This window comes from Protopterus annectens, chromosome 9.part0 (genome assembly GCF_019279795.1).
Source record: "Protopterus annectens isolate FY-2018-M chromosome 9.part0, PAN1.0, whole genome shotgun sequence".
Taxonomy (NCBI): Eukaryota; Metazoa; Chordata; order Ceratodontiformes; family Protopteridae; genus Protopterus; species Protopterus annectens.
In genome coordinates this window covers 1,829,117,110-1,829,138,904 of record NC_056743.1, presented here as the reverse complement: position 1 = coordinate 1,829,138,904, position 21,795 = coordinate 1,829,117,110, and positions in this window count along the sequence as shown.

Genomic DNA, 21,795 nt, shown 5'->3' with positions numbered 1-21,795 from the left:
CCTTTAGCTTGTTTCTGGCCCTTTGTTGCTCTTGGTTCTTTAAGTTTGCATTCGCCATTACCTCTGCACCTCATGGCTCTGAAAAATAGCCTTTGCCATTCTGGTTCTGAGACCATGTCACTCACCAGGTCAGGATAAAACAAACGAGCATCATGGGTTCTTGTTCAAACAGCTTTATTGTATGCAAACACATCATACATAAGGTTGTTAGGTAACTTTAACTTATAAACAAACTAGCTATCATGTACATGGATGTTAACATTTTGGCTGCACCTTCAAAATGGCACTGAAGCTAACACCTGCTTGGTATTTATATGCGCACACAGATTTTGGAAATGCTTCTTAAAGGTACAACACACCTGTTATTCTACAAGTTGGCATTATGTATTGCTTAAAAACAGCTCTAATACAACACTTATTGCACTCAGACTTTGTTGTCTATACTTTAATGCAGTTACTGGTATTGTTTTGTGTGTTTATTGCACAACAGTTGGCAATATTTATTTCTTTCACAGCAGCTCTAATTCCACAATTATTGTACTACAGACTTCATTGTATATACTTTAATGCAGTTACTGGTATTGTTTCATGTTTTTATTGCACAACAGTTGGCATTATTAATTTATTTTAAAACAGCTCGAATTCCACAACAATTACACTACAGACTTTATTGTATATACTTTAATGCAGTTACTGATATTGTTTCATGTTTTTATTGCACAACAGTTGGCATTATTCATTTCTTGCAATACAGGTCTAATTCCACATTTATTGCACTACAAACTTTATTGAGTATACTTTACTGCAGTTAACGCTTTACTCTTTCTTGCTCATTTCACTACAGTTAGCACAATACATTTGTACTCACCACACTCACAGCACAACCTGATCAGGCGCCCGGTGTGTGACTCAACATTGTGAGCCCTCTCCCCTGCAGCTGTTGAGAGAGAAGCATACCATTATGCATACCAGTTTTGCAGATATTCAGATTAGATATCGGTGAAACAGAGAGTAAAATTACTTACATACTTGTGGGGCATTCCCTGCCCGAGCTTCTTTGACCCAGGTGTTCAAGAGATTCCCCCTTTTGATGTTTCAGGTCATAATGGTGGTGATGACACTGCTCACTTGTGCGGGGGATACCAGTAACACTGGTGAGTTCTCTGGCTAGCTTGTCTCAGGCCTCTGCCTTACACTTTGAGCCCTGGACACCTCCTTGCAGCAGCAGGTCTTCATGTTTTTTTACTAGGTATCCAACCATGACCCTGGACTCCAGAATGTCCCAATGGTGCACCCAAAAGCAAGCAGCTTCACCAACACCAGCCATAGTACCCTTCAGAGACAACATTCCAAATGGATTATGCTGTTTTTTCCAACTATTGGGCTTAAAATAGGATGTTTTCCTTCCTTACACATCATTGGGTAACATTCAAAAAAGCACTGTGTTGCTCAGCACTCTGCAAACCAGTGCAACTGAGCTGAGAAGCACAAAAACATGCAGACCTAGATTCTTAGCAGAGCTTAGCAGTGCGCAAACCAGCCAAGCAGTGCCAAACAATGCAGAAACATTGACATCCTTTATCAGGTTTATGCAGCACTTAGCAGGTCTTAGTAGGTGTCAGCAGAGCTTAGCAGAGCTATATATTAAATTAGTCTGCAAAATGTGTATATTAAAATTAAACACTTATTTGCCTTCTATGTATTCAAACCCTGGACCTACAACACATGGAGCCATGACTCTACCCATGAAGCTACATGGATATTCAAACAGGAGGTGTATCTTTACGTACAACACTGAGCTACCTATAATCAGTGCTGATCATTGCGCCACACCATACACATACACTCAGATATACTTAAATATACATTTAAATAAATAATTAAATACATCTGGTTTATATTTTTAGATGCCTAGCAGTTGTCTGCTATCTTATCTGTAGGCACCACTAGCATTGCTGCACTGCATGCCACTCTGCGCAAACATGCTTATTTATTAAAAAAAAAAAAAACATTAACATAAGAAAAGGACAGTCCATGGAGTCTCTTACTTATCTGCAGACATGGTTAGCACTACACCACTCCCTACACTGATTCCATACCCATTTTCTTTGGCTCTCCCTCGGCAATTTGCCTTCATTAATATGCATGGTGTGCTGCTGAGGGGGGACCATGTACATAGACATGGTAACATTGCATGTAGGCTCTACACTGTACTTAAACAGATTTCATTAAATCCTGGGGTAGGTGTTTTTGAATCTGGCTCCCAGTAAAAGCCTGGTTACACCAAAGTAAGCCAGTTATACTGAGATCTAGTCTTTCGGAATCTGGGTAGACTTGCCCTGAGAGCAGATATTTTGGAATCTAGCCTGATATTTTCAAAAATGCTGATGTTAGTATTTTTTTACCATACCCCAAATTGCTTCTTGTTTGTTATCAACTGTAATGCCAGCACATTGAAATGACAATAGATAGTTTTCTTCAATTTCCTGTGAGATTCTTCTACATTGTCAAATGGAATTTTTCAAGACCTCCAACTGGTTTCCTTGTAACTTGATACAGGGTTGTGTATAAAAATGCTTGGCTTTTCCTTTCTGACAGTACTTGGATGCATAAAATATTTGCAATGAATAAAGCATGTTGTTTGCTCACCAGCAGTGATTGTTTGTGCAGTCATATATCCTAAAATAGCAGATCACAATTAATAAATCTGTCTTGATCCTGAAGTTGTTTTCCAGAATGTCTGACAATTATTGCATCATGTTTAACTACTTTTACTTGGATATCTTCTGCAGTTGTAAAAGAAATAAAATATAAGACCCTGCTCTCAAGTCTTTTTCTAATATACCCCTTACGAAGATATATTTTCTTTCACTGTTATACCGCACCCCTTGAAATCTTTATTCTTATGTAACTCCAGTGCAACAACTCTTTACATCCCCAAATGTAAGCTTGAATTTGCTGATAAAAATGATCTGTACATCACACTTATACATGAATTTCCATCCTTCTTCAGTACTGCAGATTTCTTTATGGATTATAATCATTGCATGAATAACCATTTGCCTTACCGAACATGTTTTGAACAAAAATGTGTTCTATTTCCAGGGTGATTGCTATTGGCAACTACAAGGTACGGCGATGGGGGCTTCTTTTGCCCCCATCTATGCAGATCTTTTTATGGCCTACCTTGAGGAGTGCCTGATTTATAACCCTTTACACAATTTATATCTTGTGGAAATAGACATATGGAGAAGATATTTAGATGATTGTTGGATGGTGTGGCGTGCGGATGCGGATTATCTTTATGAGTTTCTGGAACATTTAAATAACAACATTTGGGGGATTGAATTCTCTATTACATTTCATAGAGAGATTATAACCTTTTTGGATGTTACAGTATATCGTAACAGTGACAACACACTCAATACAAAAATGTACCGGAAATATCCCCAGTTTAACACCTTGTTACATGCTCACAGTATGCATCCACGCCACACCATCCGGAACATCCCTAAATCTCAATATCTGAGAATTCGGAGAATCAATTCATGTTTACAGGATTATTCCACAGCCAAAGCCGATTTACTAACTAGATTCCTGGACCGGGGCTATTCTATTTCTGATATTGAATTAGCCAAGACCTATTCGGATAACCAAGAAAGGAAGACATTGTTGGAATATAGGGATAAGAGCAAAAACACTGATAGCTCTAAAGTTAGATTGATTACTACACTTGGCAAAAATCATCAAACTGTTAGGCAAGCGGTGAATCAAAATTGGAACATCCTATTAGCAAATGACTTTTTGAGGGGAATTCTAGATAACCAGTGTTCATTCTCATTTAGACGTGGCAAAACATTAGGTACCCTGTTTTCCCATTATAAACATAAAGAAAGTGGGGCAGCTAAATACAAACAACTTACTATAATGGGGGATGAACTATTGGGAACATTCAGATGTGGACATTGTGTATCTTGTGCTTATGTCAATCAGCTCAAACAATTCACGAGCTCTAACACCAGCAAAGTGTATGATATTAAGGTTTTTGGAAATTGTTCCACCAGCTGGGTTATATATTTGGCTACATGCCAATGTAAATCATTCTATGTTGGCAAGACTTCACGTTCACTACGTATTAGAATTGGGGAACATCGTAGTGACATTCGCAACCACAAGGCATCTAATGCACTATACCTACATACAGTCAAACATCCCAGTGCCCAGTTTATGTTTACCATCATAGATAAAATTACAGGAAATAGGCAAAACCAGACAGGATGCAAGGCATTCTAAGCCATAAAGAAAGATACTGGATCACACATTTAGGAGCCCTTTTTCCTCCAGGTCTCAACGACCATTTATAATCCATATTTACATTTTTGACACATTTGTCCATTATATGGCATTTTAGACATACATTTTCTTATGCAATATAAGATTATAATATTATTATGTGTATAAACAATATGTCACAATTTGTTTTAGGTTATTTTAGTTCATAATAAGAACTATACATTATGAGTATCTGTATTGTATGGGGATATATATCTGAACCAATTGTGTCATGTTGCTTTAAATCTAACTCAGGAGCCATATGTAAATGTCCTTTTTTCTATTGGTTTATCCAAATATTTAAACTGACGTTGACTATGGATTTCTTGATTATTTTCACTCACTGATGAAGGCTGGTGCCGAAACTAGTATGAGTTTTTGAATTTGGACATCTTTGTCCACTTTTTTTGCCTCTGATTAAATGGTGAAACTATCTTGCTGGCTTTTTGTGTTTTCTTCAAATAGGAAATACACCCCAGGGATCACTTATGTGGCTCTGCTCGACAGTGGCATAGGAAATTAACTTTCTTGGGTGTTGTAAGCCAGGGAACCTTGTTGGCTAGGCTTACTTAGGCCCTTGGGCTGATAGCCTAGTACCTACCTATGAACCTATGAACCTAAGCTATGTGCTGTTTATCATATTAATCATTCCCCCTTTATGCCCTTTCCCTCTCCTGCCTTGAAAAGTAGAATGATATAGACATTAAACACTAGAGGCTGAGCCAAATTCTTTCATTTTCAGGAGACATACATCTTGAAATTATTTGTTTATGAGCTCATGTATGCATTAAACAGTAGGACAAAGAGAATCTTTCCATTTTCAAAATATGTGTAACGCAGACAAATTTGTTACTGGGTCTCCGATCACAACCATCTGATTATGTTTTGGTGACATGGATATCAAGAAATTTACCTCAAGACTGGAGTAAAGTTTGAGAGCCAAATCTTAGCATTTGTGTTGAGAACACATGAGGAAATGAATATTTATTTATTTAACAGTTGTTTAGTGGGAAAGTCTGATTTGAAGCAAAGCCAATTTTCAGCAGAGGCCTGGGGAAAAAAGCTCCAGGTGCATGTCTTTGTAACGTGGGAGGAAACCCACATGAACACAGGGAGGACATGCAGATTCTGCACAGAAGGCACTCCAGCTGAAAATCGAACCGGAGAACCTCTTGCTGTGAGGCAAAAATGCTTTCAGTGCTGAATCTGCATGTATTTTCTGCATTTGCTTGAGTTTCCTCTAGGTACTCCAGTTTCCTCTCACATTCCAAAGACATGCGTCTGGAGTATTTCTACCCAGGCCTCCAATGAAAATAAGCTCTGTCCCAGATGGACTTTTCCAGAAAGCTAATATTAAATAAAAAACATGAGCTAATAATTCAAAGTAGGCCAAATTGTCTGTTCTGCCGTTAAACTTTCACAATACTTTAATTGAAAATTGCAACCGTGGGTATTCTTTGCATAAAAATACAAATGGCATGAAGTGCTTATTGCTAACCTTAACATTTGTTTCACTGAAATGTCAAACATTGTTTTATGAACTGACATTTAGTCCCTATAAGCACATTCCCCACACTACCAAAATTATTGTCTGCCTTTGTCATGGACTAGCATCTTACATGCCATTGAAATGTACTGAAGAATTCCTCGTAACGCATTCAAAGTCTTTGAATTAACAAATGATTAGAAGCAGAACACTTTTGTCAGAACCATTTTACTTACCAAAAACAAATATAGCAATGTTTTGATCTTAGTGTGTGTGCCACTTAGTACATGTACCACACTCTGTATTCATTTTATGAGTCCTAACACTTGCAGCCTTTACTAGACAAAGCTAAAATGAAATAATACAGCAATAAAGAGATCACACAGAGTAATATATAAAGAATAAAAATCTGCTGTGCTCAGAAGTTTGGACATCCTGGAAATCACGAGTGAGATTTCATTTGACTTTTGTATCAGTAGTTAGTCCTGAAGATGATGATAAAGCTGATGATGAATGAAGACGAAAATGAAATAAAGATGATTATGAAGATAATAATGAAGATGATGTTGAAAATGAAGGTGATAGTGTTGATGATGAAGATGATAAAGGTCTTCTTTCGTGCCTCATTATCTTCATCAGCAGCAGCATCTTTGTTGTTTTCAACATCAGCTTCTTTATAATCATCTTCATCATGTAATCTTCATCATGCATTTCCTTCTTCCTCATTATAATCATCATCCTGAACTTCATTTCATTTTCATCATCACCATTCTCATCTTCCTCATCACATCATGCCCCATAGACTATCCCAAAAGTCTTCATTCCCAAAATACATTGCAAATTAATTGGAAGGAAGCATTACTGGATTGAATTTACAGATGATTTTGATGGATTACTTACATTTGCTTGTTTGATATTTGCCACATGGGCTGGTGCCAAGTGCAGTGCTACCTGCCGTGCAGCTGAACATCAAGCCATATTCCTTCTTATTGCAGCCTTTATGCAAAACTCTGCATATGGCCAATTGTATTGCACTGATCTGTGCGAAGATTTAGTTAGTTGCACTGAAATATACAATGCTGCTCTTAATGGCAGCCAAGAGACCCTGGTCTTCAATCCTTATAACCAGGTAACTATCACTTTGGTGTTTTTACTACTATCCTTTGCCTTATCATTTGCATTAATACTCCATCATGTCTGCTCCATGCCCTTTCTGGGGTTTATAATTTAGTAACACTGTACATTATGGGGAGACATCCAACCAGAATCCCCCTCCATTGCCAGCCTTCTAGCATGTGGTATATTAAATCAGTGAAGGAACGGCCTCATGCACACTGAACATGAACTGGTTGACCTTGTAAATTCTATCGATGGGAGGGATAAACACTTAGCAAACCTGGAAACACCTCTCTCCCAGCTTAGAGCATGCAGTAAGTATCCCATCATCACAGCCCACCCTACCCATACAAATGCAACATCCTTAGACACAAAAATGTCTTACACTGCTGCCATTAAGTTTAATTATCAGTATAAGCACCCCAGTACATCCACTTCATGTACCCCCACCTCAACAAGTCATAGCCACCAAAATAATCCCATATTTAACTCACATAAACTAATTTCTGAGAATGTTTTATTGATTGGTGACTCTATTGTTAGACATACTGATACTTCACTCACTTTACTGGGCAAGGACAGGGTTAGATTCAGCTGTCTCTTGGGGGCCAGGATTGTTAACATAACAAGGGCACTCAAAACCCTTTCCACCACTAAGTATGACTGTGATCTGATACCATTCCATTATGCCTTGGGTCACAAATTCCTGAGAGACAAGCAGGGAGACATGCTGGAACTTCCTGTACAAGTATCAGACAAGGGTAAGACTCTGGTTCTAAGTGAAATCCTCCCTTCACTGAAAATGATGCCAAAAGCTATACCTAAATTAAGGAAAAATAATTGATTTCAATAACTAGTTAATGACTGGGTCATCCAGCATGTATCAGCCTGGGTTGTGATGAGCAAAGATAAAACTTACTTTGCAAAGAATGGCCTGCATGTTTTGTTCAAGGGTTTCTGCAATACAGTCCAAAGCCTTTGCTGTCCCCAGTGTACCCTTTTTTGGCCAAGATCATCTAATGAACACCGCAACTTAACTAATAAATCTAATCAAGCAATACCAAGGGCATTGTAGATTTACTAAATGGATATATTGCAACATTAGGGTTAAGAACAACCTTTGAAAGAAAAAATTAAATCTTGATAAATCTGCCTCTATATGCCCCACAATTAATGAGAATGTGGTTAGAACAAGAGCTGCAAACAGTGGTTCAGCTAGATCAGGCTTGGTACTGGGTTGTTTTATTAATAGTCTTGGAGATGATTTGGTAGATTATTTAGCAAAACTATTGAGTGGAATGTTGGTCAATTCAGAGATGCCAGTTACGTGGAACTTATCATTTGTTTTTCTGATTTATAAGAAAGGATATGACATCATTTTTATTGTCCTATTCGTCTGACTTCATTAATTGGCAAGTGTTCTGAGAGGCATCTAGTCTCTCTGTTAAATCAAAATGATTCTAATTTTGCATTGATAAATCTAAGATAGCATATTTTTATTAAAAAAACATTAACTAATCTGGTTCAGTTGTATGATGTGGTGAATGCTGGTTAGGACAGCAGCATCATTAGTAGTTTAGTATATTTTGCCCTAAGGTGTTTGTAATAGTTTTCCTCATGGGATACCAACATTTATTTTTAAAACATGGAATATCAATCCTTATATCACTGACTGGATAGAATGTACACTAAAAAATAGACATCAGTGTGTTATGTTGGTAGGTCAAGGTTTCTACTTAAGTCCCTCATGACTCCATTTTTGAATCTATATCGTTACATTATATCTTTTCATTAATACCCAATCATTTTTCTTTTTGAGCATCGATATATGCAGATGACATTAAAATTTGTGGTTTCTTAACATCTACTTATGGTTTTATAGTTTTTACTTCTTATGTTACTGATGTAGTTCAATTTTTTTGCAGCAATTGTCTACATATTTATCCAGTCAAAAGTGAAGTGATGTATTTTTGACTCAGACCAGATAAAGATCTGTGTTTGGCTTCAACTACTACCACACAAATGATTGAATATAAAGATTTAGGAATATATGCTAATTCTGATCAACATTTTAAGAATAATGTGCACATTGTTAAGGCTTAGGCTATGTGTATCTAAGGTGCTTTGTTAAAAAACAATCAACTCTGAATCATCATCATTTCTGGTTACATTGTTTACCTCTTAAGTTAGGTCCATGAATACAAGTGCTCCTTTTGTCCTTATACTAAACGTGATTTATCTTTACTGGAAAACGTTCAAAGGCATTTCACAATAAGAATACTTAATTGTAGGAATCTGACTTTTTGTGGGTGTTTAGAAAAACATAATCAGTACTCAGTAGTTTGCAAATGGCTGCATGGTTAACTATGTCTGGTGTAGCATGCAATTTAGAATGATGAATTTTAGCTTTTATCCATCTTGAAATGATGAACTAATCAAAAATAGCTAGAGAGAGAGACTATACCTTCATTATTCCAAAATGTAAAACCATGCAGTGAGCAAAATGCATTACTCATAGTTTAGCTAGGAAATGGAATAAGATGCCCTTGTATAGTGAATCTCCTGATGCATTTAAAAAGGTTGGTTTGGACAAAATATCTATTCAGAGAAGTTGGTGTCTGCATTCTAATAGTCATTCGACCTTTAACACACTATTTTAAACTACAAAATTTCCAATACTTACAACATAGGCATGCACAATGATTTTTGGATTGGGTAAACAAATAAATCCCTGAATCAAATTGATTTCAAACTACAATGGGTGGAAACATTCCTGACGTGGTTGTCGCAAACTTAGCTCAAATCTGTTTCCTTCCTGTGGCCAGCCTCTTGTTGATAAAGTCAGACCATTGGCATGTGACATTTGTCCTCAGAACCTCAGTTCCTCCATAACCAAAATCACCCATTGTAGAGACTTCAGAAAGGCCACACATACAATTATATGATGAAATCTCTAAATTTGCCCCAATATTTCTGTAGTTGACTATAGAAATGTAGCTGTTTGCTTCTTTTTAATTTCTCCAAGTTTTATGGGTTTAGTACCTGGATGTGATAGGTGCCTCCTTCCTAAGTCAACGTATGATTCAAGTTCATGAAATTAATATTGTTTCAATCATTGATGTTAGCCGAAAGTGCTCTGTGTAGCACCCACAATGTGCCTAGTAAGGACTCCTTTTGCAATTCATATGGAGTTATATGGATCAGTAACATATCTAAGTACAATTGTAAATTATTTTTTTATAACAGCCATTGCTCTTACTACTATTGGAACTGTCTGGGTATCCTTCCATATTGCCCTCATTTCTGCCTGCAAATCCTGATATTTTATGACTTTTCTTTTCTGTACGTAAGACACTGTAATAACTGGGTATAGCAATTTCAATGACCAATGCTACTTTTTTTGTATTTTCATGGGCTACTATATTTGGTTTTCTTGCATCTATTTTTTCAACTGTTGGTAGTGGGTGATCCCATGTGATAGAAACTTCATCATTTTCTATAATGCTTTGTGGCACCTTTCCAGTGTTTTTCAGCTACTTCAGTATTATAATATTTGACCAATCCACTGTGAAATAGTCTTTCCACATTATTATATCTTTCACTATACAATCCTTCTGCCATTAGTATATCACAACCAGCAACAAAATGTGTGACTGTTTCTAATTCTGTTCTACAAAACCTGCATTTGTGTGTTTCTCCTACATGTTCAATGGACTTTGTAAACCAATGTGTATGTAGTCCACTATCATGGGCCGCCACTATTAACCTTTTGTCTTTTGGTTTAAAGTCACCTCTCCTTAACCATTCCCACGTTCAATCCTGATCAACATGAGGTTGTTCCAAGAGTTTTCTAAACTATCAACTATATTTATGCATTTTACACATTTTTTGCCTTCTCATATGATCGTTATATTCTCTTTTATTTTTTGGCACATTTAGTTGTAGCCTGTTTTTCATCTACTTATGGTTTGATTTCCATTCCCACTTGACCTGATATACTTCTGCAAAACTAAGCATGGAAGTCATCTTAGACTTGTTCTCCTCATGTTTCAAAACTTTCACGATGTTCGGGTTTTGTGAGGTCAGCAGATATGTATGCAATCCAACGACTGCAGATCTATACATGTAATTAATTTTGAGGAGGCCCATGCCTGCTTCAGAACAGAGAATATATAGTCTTGGAATACACTGATTTTTATAAATCACTTGATGAACATAAAGCATCATTCTTGTTTTCCTGTTCAACCTATACAATACCTTTTGGGGCCGCTCAATCACTCCAAAATGTGTAAGCTAGAACAGGAAGAGCAAATTGGTTTATAGCTTGGACATTGTTCCTAGATGTCAACACTGTTTTCAGTATTGATTGAAGTCTTCTAAAATATTCCTCACTAAGTTTTATTTGCATCTGTTCATATTTTATTCTTGGGCCTTCAACAGTTCCCAAATATTTATACACCTCCCTCTTGCTCAAGTTCTTTTATAACACATTCCTGTTCCAAACTGATGTTTTCTTGGTGCTGCAGCTTTCCTGCTTTAAAGGTTACTTTTGCACATTTATCAAGACCAAATGACATTATTTTATCATCTGAAAAGATTTTGACCACTTGCAGTTGTGCTTTCAATTTCTCATCAGCTGAACTATACAGTTTTAAATCATCTACAGGAAGAAGATGAAAAGTCTTTACACTTTGTTGTTTTCTGGGAGCCAGTCTGTAGCCATGACCTAATCTGTTAATTATGTTATTTGCATTAAGGTTTTTTATGCCCATTTAGATAAATGCATTGATCTAGCAGTCTCTGTTGGGACCAAATATATTGGGAAACTCAGAAATAAAGCACCCTGGACATTGATTGATGTAAGCAGACTATACAACAGATGGAAGAATCACTTAAATTATCAAGTAAGACTAGAACTTCCCAGCATGTGAAGAGTAGAAAAATCTCGCAAAGAAACTGATGCCCACAATAAGAATCCTCAAAGCATGCCACAAACTTATGCAAGTATCTCAGGAAAAGGACAACTATAAGTCCTTCTTCAGCTATGCTAAAAAACTAAGAAATAATTCAGAACATTGTTCTGAACTTTTGTACAACTGAGCCTTCCATTCAAACCCGAATGACATTGTAAACATACTGAGAAACAAGTTTGCTCTCAACTTCTTCCATGAATCTCCCATCCCAACTCCAATCTATCCTGAGTCAGAGCTACCTGTTCTCATTACTAAGGGCCACACCCTAGCCAAGGTTATGGTATAATCAGTGCAATTCCTCACAGATTCAGCTCTCATTTTGAGGGATGGACATAGAAAATGGATCCCTCTGCCATGCATGTCCTAGACCTGTCCAATACGCTTTGCCACAGTGCTGCATTGATTGTTTAGGCTATGTCTCTGCAAACCAACATGCACACCACCACAGCCCCCAACACATCACACACATACACACAAATGCATACAAACACGCACACACACACGCACATGCACACACACACACACACACACACACACACACACACACACACACACACACACACACACACACACACACATCCACTGTTGTTGGCCCTTCCTGACATTAACCCTCACTTACCAGTTCTGAAGCCTTGCCATAATAGCACTTTTTCTTTTTCTACACCCTGTGTCTCATACTCACACAATTCCCTGTAAAAGACATGCTCCAGGACTCCCTTGTCCACCTGTACAAATGGTAATAATGGTGCCTTGCCCTTTTTACATTGCTACTTGGGCTGCATGTGCCTGATGTGCAACATGTCCAGACTATGGATGGGTAAGCACAGCCTAGTGTTTCTGCATGCACCATTTCTACTGTAGTGTATATGCTTATCTCTTGCTTAAGCTGTGTGCAGCCCATCGTCTCTTTGCTAGTATTATAGTGTATTGTGCCTGCCTACATCTGGCATGGTCATTCCCTACTGCTGGCTTCTTCTGACACTCATCAGAAATAGCTAATCACTGCAGCCTATAGAACTGAAAACACCCTATAATCAAATGAGACAGTGATTAGAGATCTTGGCATCTAGATAGCAAGCTCCCTCTCCTTTGGTCATGATGTGGCTATCATAGTTAGGGAATCCTTAATTTTATTTATTTTAATTTATTTAACTGTGTAGACTAGTGGAGTAATGTAATCACAACAGGCCATTTTCAAGCACAGCCCAGGTAAAGAAATTCACAAAACAAACAAACAAATAAATAAATAAGTAGATAAATAAAACAGAAGTGATTCACCAACACAGAGTAATCACAGAAGGCACATATTTCAGTAGATGATTGAGGAAATGAGAAAATTAACAGACAAGAAAGCAAATGTGGTTTAGTTTTAGTAATAAATGTGAGAGGCAATCAGCAGATGAGAAGAGAGGGTGGAAGTAAAAGTGATATAGGTGAGGGAGAAGTTAGGTAATGTGTCCATTGAAAAATAACTTGCAGTCAAATATCTGATGGAAATGTCCTTTGAATTGTGCTTGGAAAATGTGAAAAGATGAGATTTCTTTTAAGTTGGGGGGAAGGATTGCCAGAGTTTGGGTGCAAGAAAGGAGAAGAAGTGATATGTACACTGCAGTTTGTTGGGGGGGTCTGGAGTGAGGGAGTTAAATAGGAGCAGTTCTAAAGGGTGGTTTTAGTATGGAATTTGTCAACAAGAGACAGAAGGCACCTGGATGAAGCAGTTTAAAAATATTTCACAACTAATAATTGTGAAAGGCATCTCTTCAACATTCAGTGAAGTCATTGTTTCCTTAAATTTTGACTTGGTCAGACTCATCATTGAATATAATGTACACTTTGGCATGTATATCACTAGACACACAAAAAACTCAAAAAAAATACAGAATTTCTAAACCAAAACAATTTCATATCTCTAAAACCTTTTTACCATGAAGGACTGGAAGCTTGTCTCTATACTTTTTGTCTTATAGACACCTGAAGGGATATGTATCCCTCATTTGCCATGCCATTAGGGAGCCTGCTTTTTTCTCAGAAAGTTAGATATTATACATCAGAAAAAAAAAATGGATGGATAGGTTCATCTAGTATCTCCTTCCCTGGCTGGAATTTCCTATGTAGTTCAAGCAGTGTTGTTCCTTGTCATCCTTCAAATGTGGCTTGGTTGACTACAATAGTACCCTTAAATGCATAGTGGGACTTACAGGCCTCACCCTTCTTGAAAACAGTGACAGAGCGTACAGCACAAAGCCTCTGGTCTGATTGTCTTGTATATCCTATGTTCTTATGATTATATGGAAATCAAAAAGCATATAGGTCTGCAAGTTATACCACCTCATCCCATTTCCATCTGACTTTATATTATATTCTATTGAATTTATACATTTCTTAACCAAGTAAGGCCAAATGACTCACATGGCCTCCAACAGACTGACTCAACACTGCTGTTTGGTTGGTTAAGTGACTGTCTCATTGTTAAACAGTACATAAGCGGAGAAGGAAGAAATCAAACCCTGCACCTGGGCTACAGGAAAGAGCAAGCCAACAGTTTATGGCTTTCATTCTGTGTACTAACTGCCAAGCAGCATATAAGCCATATAAATAAGAAATCATCCTTCATCAACTCAAGTCTATGAACACCCTTTTAAAATCATCTTAAAAAGGCTTTCTTTTCAAGGCAAATCCAGATTGTGCTTTATTCAAACATTTAGATGCATATACTTCTTTTAGCTCCACCCCCTCTTCTTCACACTTTTAAAGTTATCAAATTCAGTTTTATTCTAACTGTGTGGAAATGTATTTACATCTTTCTACCAGGGCAGAAGATTGATCCATATGGGTTTTTCTAATGCACAGCCCAGGAGCACCATCTGATTAACTGACATGTCTATATTCACACATATAAGCAAATGAATGCTGAACAAAGCAAACTGTGGACTAGACAAAGGGGGGGGGGGGGATTCAATAAAGCCTGCACAGAGTGATCTTCCATGTAGGCATAATGGCAAGGCCCCAACATGGAAACCAGCAGCTGTGCTATCCAGCAAACAGAGCAGAGGAGGGTGCACAAGTATGCGGACATAGAAGCATCTACAGAATGCAAATCACCTCATAAGAAGGTGAGTTTCATGCAAATGAGGTCAAATGGTGGTGCTGGAGTGATTCAGCAAGCAGATAGGTAGTCGTGCAGACCCCGTGTAGGTGCCCAAAGTGTACACGGAAACTTACCATGTACAAGAAAGCAAAAATAAAACAGGGGCTGTAAAAGCCCATTTAGAAGGTCAGGGATAGCATATTAGGGAAAGATATGAGCAAAACTATGCCCTGTAGGTGCAAAAAATATTGCAAAATAATAAAAAATAACTTTTTTTAATAGCCATATTATGTTTGCACACCACAACGATTGTTTCTCAAATACCTAGATATGCTATGCTAACATTTGAACATTTGATAGTTTAGTAGCAATTGTATATGGATACAATGTTATATATGCGCTGTATGAACAGCATGTGTACATTTCTTTAAAGAAAAAAAGTTTGGTGCCAAGTTTTAAATTTAAGCACCAGCATTTAGGAATTATGATGTTCTGAAGAAGCCCACGTTGTGATGGGTGAAAGTGCTTAACGTTTCTTGTTTTTTATGTAATAAAGTCTCTTTTAAGCATGGGGTATCTTGGTTCACTTATTGGTGACATCTAGGTGTTTGGAAAACAATCGTTGTGGTTCTCTTTTTGTGGTTTATTCAGTTGTTTGCCCACCACACAACTGTGTGCAAACATGCCATTATGCAAAAAAATAAAATAAAATAAAAAATTGTAAAATCCAAAAACAAGACATATGTGAGAATAATGCATTATAGGGCCCTGCAAGCAGTATGTACAATGGCAGATTTCAGTGGTTGCTAAGTTGGCAGGCCCTGGAATAGTGACATATCCAGGGTGTGTGCACAGATCATTATTCAAATAACTGGGGTTACTGAATAGCAAAACTGGTCTACTGTATCCACAGATACAACTAGTGTAGCCCCTGAACCATGCTGTTGTCCACAGAAGAGGTAGCTGTCACATTATGTTTAAGTGGATTGGAGCTCAGAGGCACCTATTTGAGTCCTGTGCAGCTCAGCTAAGCAGGGGGGGTTCTAGTGCTGCTAAGCTTTGTTTAGCTGCTGGACACGTGTTTTAGTTGGTTTAAGCTATACTGAGTATGCCTGTGCATGGGGATGTGTCCAGACTGCTGAGCACTGTTTACACCAGAGCCGCAGGTTTTTTCAGTGAGCCACAGTGCTTAGCAAGGAAGGTATTTAAAAAAAACATATAATAGCCTGGGAAAGCCAATCATGTATAAAGTACTGTTAAGCCCTATTCTACAGACACTGGACCATTCAAGCCCCTCAATGATATACCTGACAGGTGGAATGCATCATACTTAGACAATCACACAGGCTGCATTTGTAGTACATCACTATAAATTATGCATACACACTACAATCTGATTTTTCCCACATACTCTGCACCATTGGAGTACACACTTGGGAATTTTAACTGACAGAATGCTTGGGGCTGTTGCTGCTCTGCTACATCTGTATGTGCTAGATGCTGAGGCAGTGCTGCTGCTGCTGACAATAGGCCTAGACTGAGAAGGAGAAGAATGTTCAGGCCCAGGGTCACCTTCCAGGAGCTAAATGAGCTGGAGATTGCAGAGTGCTACAGGGTGGACAGGGACATACTACAAGAACTCACTGAGCTTTGTCACCCACAACTCAGACCCAGAACCAACAGAGGGTAACCCATCCCAGTGGAAACAAAAGTATGTGTAGCCCTAAGAATATTAACTACAGGTACTTTTCAAAGACCAACTGGGGACATAATGGGGGTCTCACAGGCATCTGCATCCAGGGTACTCCACCAGTTCCTGGATGCCATGAAAACATATGCCAGTGAGCACATTTACTTACCCTGCACCCCTGAGGAGAGGGCCAGCAGTGTGCATCTCTTCCACCATGTAGCACACTACCCTGAGGTGCTGTGTGCTATAGACTGCACTCATGTACACATCAAAGCACTAGACAGTGAGGAGAATAGAATCTACATTAACCACAAGGGGTATCACTCCATCAACTGCCAGGTTATGTGCAATACCCAGGGCATTATCATGAGTGTGTGTGCTGGCAGCCCTGGCAGCTGTCATGACTCCCATATCTGGCATGCATCACAGCTTTACCAGATGTTTGCCAGGGGGGACATCCCATAGAGCCATCTACTGGGGACGCAGTCTAAGCACTGGCACAGTGGATGATGACACCCATCAGAAATGCATACACACCCACAGAACAGTCCCATAATAAGGCACTCACACAAACTAGGAATGTCATAGAGTGTGTGGTTGGGCTGCTCAAGTCATGGTTCCTGTGCCTTGATATATCTGGTGGAGCCCTGCAGTAGTCTCCAGCTACATGTGCATAGATGTTCACAGTATGTGCCATACTACACAATATGATCCTGTGGAAACTGCTCCGGCAAGATCATCACATGGAAGGGACACACAGACCCCCACCAGTGCCTAGGTCCCCACAGCCACATCCACGGGGGGATCCAAAGGAGGAACTCCCTGAGGCTGTCCCTGTAGGCAGATGTAGGCATACCCTGTATGCCCTGCCCTTGTCAAAGAGGCAATGCATAGCACATGCACTGACAACCTAGGGTTCTAGGGACTAACATCTTACTCTGACTCACATACATAGTATAAAGGATGCCAACCACAACACACAACCTGCACCTTACCACATATTGGCTGTGTACTGCATGCATCAGACAGAGTCAGCCCTGAAATACAGGTCTCTCAACTGCTGCATTCACAAGGTAAGTCATTCTCTTTTACAACAAATGTATGGGGTACTAGACTATGGTAGCATGTGTATGGACCTGCTGCATGTATGCAAGGGAATAGAGTGGGCTGCTGAGCTACTTGCAGAGAAGTAACAGCTACTTGGGACAACAGGTACTCTGTCCAATACTGAGTGCCCCATGATATGCATTAGGCCACAAGGGTGAAAAACCCACTGCAGTATGCAAGGGAAATGTCAAACAGAGGGGTCATAAGACAGACACATGACTGCCAATGCCAGAGTCTCCTACCCAAGCACATCATTGTTCCCATACAACTGCAGTAACAGTATGTTTGCAAGGATATATCAGCAGACCACACAATCCCAGGGCTGTCAGAAAGAATCTGGCCACATGTTCTTTTTTCCACAAAACACAGGGGTCACAGCAGGAGTCACAGTGTATGTCTATCTGCTGTTGATAGTGTGAGGAATTAAACCTCACTTTCTGGTGGTGGTGTAGCTTCTTGGGCTAAGTACATTAGCATGGTTGATGGTATTGATGGTTCAAAGTTGGCTGCACCTATAACTTTTGCATGTGAGGTACTCGTATTGTAGGACTCCCAAAGACTGTCAGTATGCTACAATCTGTTACTGTAAGAAAGCTGGACAAAACCAGAGACAATGGGGGACAGAGGGCCAAACCTACAGACATTATACATGCTCTGAGTCACCTAGTAGGTGGCTAGTGTAATATTTTATTTATTTTATTTATTTGTTATTGGGTTGTTTCTTGTTCTGACTGATTTGTCTTTTTCAGCAGGAGAGGCCGGAGAAAAAAAAAAAACAAAAAAAAAAATTACAGACACATTTAGTTATTTATACAATATACACAACACACACAAGAGACAGATTGTTTTTACAGTGCATATGCACAAACAGTTACAGTGGAGAACACAATCAAAAAGATAGATATTAAAAAAAAAAATAAGGTAAGTAATAGATTTGTGGTGCTGAAGCTGAACTTTGAAAGAGAAATACAATATAAGTACACAGGTACAGTACATACATTGTAGATTAGCCAGAAAGTGTGTGTGTGAGAGATGAAAAAAACTATATTCAATTCTAGATTTAGTAGTATATGTGTTATCGCTTTTCACTAGCCTGGGGAGCAAGTTGCATCAGGTCAGATTAGCAGCAGTATCTAAAGGCCATCACTTCACTGTATCAGAACGTACAACAGTTCAGTGGGATCCATTTAGTAGTATATTACCAAAAAAACACAACTGTATGAGGAACAGAGCAGACATATAGGATGGAATGCTGGACATCCTGGAAAAACATGTACAGTTATAGGTATGTAGACTGTCACCCTGTGTGTGGTGTTACATCATATACCCCATTGCCATCATACCTACAAATGCTTAGAGCAAGAAATCTGGACAAAGCCATGAGCAGTAGTGGGCCAAATGCCCAAATATAAGGAGAAGGATTAACTACTAGCCAGACAAATGCAGAAAGTTCTGGGAATAACAGGTCATGCATTAGCATGGGTTTCCTGATGTGTATGGAGTCAGTAACTCAAATGTCTGTCAGGATTTCCTAACATCAGTCTATAATAATTTGCCAATAATATACCAGAAAATCACAATGATACGTACAATGCAACAAAGATACACAAACTTTGATGTGTACTCATGACAAATGCCAGCATACATCACCTGTCATGCCCAGAACAGCTTGCATGGCAAAACACTACCACACTACAAAGCCTACATGTAAAGTAATATAGTTGCCCTGTGCATCAGACACATATTTGCATGTCCCTGCATTTATGGCATGGATGGCAGGGATGTAGCACAGGTATCATCACATGCGCAGGGTGTGGTGTGGGGCTGCCAGAGGGCTAGATTGTGTCAAACAGTTGACAGCTTGTGTGTAAGTCAGGAAGGGTGCTGGTTAGGTGGGCCATGGAGAGGTGCCATGTGTGCCTCTGTTGGTGACCTGCATGTGACAGTGATGTTTGTGTATGCATGCACACAGTCAAGCCCAATGCTAGCCCAACACATATGTTGGACAGCTGTGAAGTGTACATGGCAGAGTGGAGAGTTCACCATTTTCGGCCATGAACAAGAGAATTGGCTCTGCCAGGAGTGGCACTGGCACCACCATGCCCAGGGACAGCTGCTGTGCTAGTAGCTGATGGTAACTGCTGTCTGCCGGGCCCATGCCTTCCACAGGACTGCACAGGACCATGTTCCCATGGCCTGCCATGTTGTGGTGTGGACAGCACACTCCCTTCTGTGGTGCTGGTGGTACTGTCCCTACGGGCTCATGGGTTTGCACAGTGACATGGACTTTCAGCAGATGGTGTTGCTGATCTACATTCACATGTCCAATGCCCTACTCCAACCAGATGTTCCAGCACAGACAATGTGTGGTGAAACACTGACACTGTCTCAGCCCACCGTCTGTCTACTACATCAGTGAAATGATCCATTGCATCACCAATGTGGTGGAAGCAGTCACGGATGTCAGACCGTGCTGCATCCATAATCCTGAGCATCCATCTAGTGTTGCATTCGGAACATGCCTCTATGATGAACCGAAACATGTGGCGAGTGACCTATGATGTGACACCTGTGACAGGTGTTGGATGGGCAGCAGTCCTCCCCAGAGCCCCCATGTCAGTCTGTCTGTGTGGGACCTCACCAGCTCTGACTATGGTCAGTGTCTGCACTCACTGATGCCATATCTACCACACTGTCCTGTTCAATATTGCCATCACTCTGATTGTCCTATATCTGTGGCCTCAGGGGACTGGATATGTGTAGGCATACTGACTGTGTGCGGGGACAATGGGGGAGGAAGTGGGATGTCAACCCATGAAACAGATTCAGCACCCACCTGTTCCTCACTATGGCCACCATCATCATCAGAGTCTGATGAGACACTGACATCACGTTTTAAAGGGGACAGACTCCAACCCCACATTCACCAGTAAGGAGGAAAACAAGATAAATACATTACTGCCTGCACTATTATGTATAGTAACCCACACAGACACATACAGGTGAGGAGCCACAACTGCATTACACATCCCATATCTTACTTTTGATCCCATGCACAACACATAAATACACAACAACATGCACATCCAAAGCAGGCCCTTTAGAACATGCACTGCACCTATATCCGGTTAACATCGCCAGTATGATACACCTGTGAGATAAGCAATATGTCAGTGTATATGATAGACCTACACCTAAAACACAGTGTACCTTCATGACCATACTGTGCCAGTTATAGTATCACGGCCTCAGGTATATACCATCTCCATATTGTGTGTGAACAGGCATCTGTGAGTGATTGGCTCCTGTATAGCAGGCTGTATAGTCCTTCATAAAATTATGTGAAAATGTGTTAATGTTCCTGCAAATACATGACTGTGATTACCCATTCAATGCACTCCAGTTAACTGATCCAAAATTGAGCATACAGCCTATTCTACTCTGGCTAAGCATAACAGTTATGCCTAGGTCAAAATGGCAGACCTTAACATTGTTAGTGTATATATGATCCATAAAACAACAGTATCAGACTTACCAGGTACAGGACCCTGGATTCCAACCACACTTGATGGACATATGGAAATGTGAGGGAGAGGTATTGTCAGCAATACCAAATGTGGCATTGTTACAGGGTAAGATGTGCATATATCCACATGTAGAGTAGCTAATGTGATGTTGCCTGCATAGCTGACATTCTGCATATGTCTGCACAACTGTGCATTAAAACAATCCCCCAGTGTAGATAGACCTGACACCCATGTACTAGTATGCAGAGGCTGCCACAATGACGGATACAGTATTACAGTGATGAACAGAGGAAGCTTACCTGGACGCTTCTCTCATCTGGATGGTGTTTCACCCACCTCCAGGATACAGGGGTGATGGATTCTTGTGAGCTGGTGGTTATTCCAGGATTCACCAGGAATTCCTCTGAGGCCAGCAAGAGGTTGTTCTGCTGCAGGCCCTGCACCGGTGGCAGCATAGTACCTGGCCACATCATCTG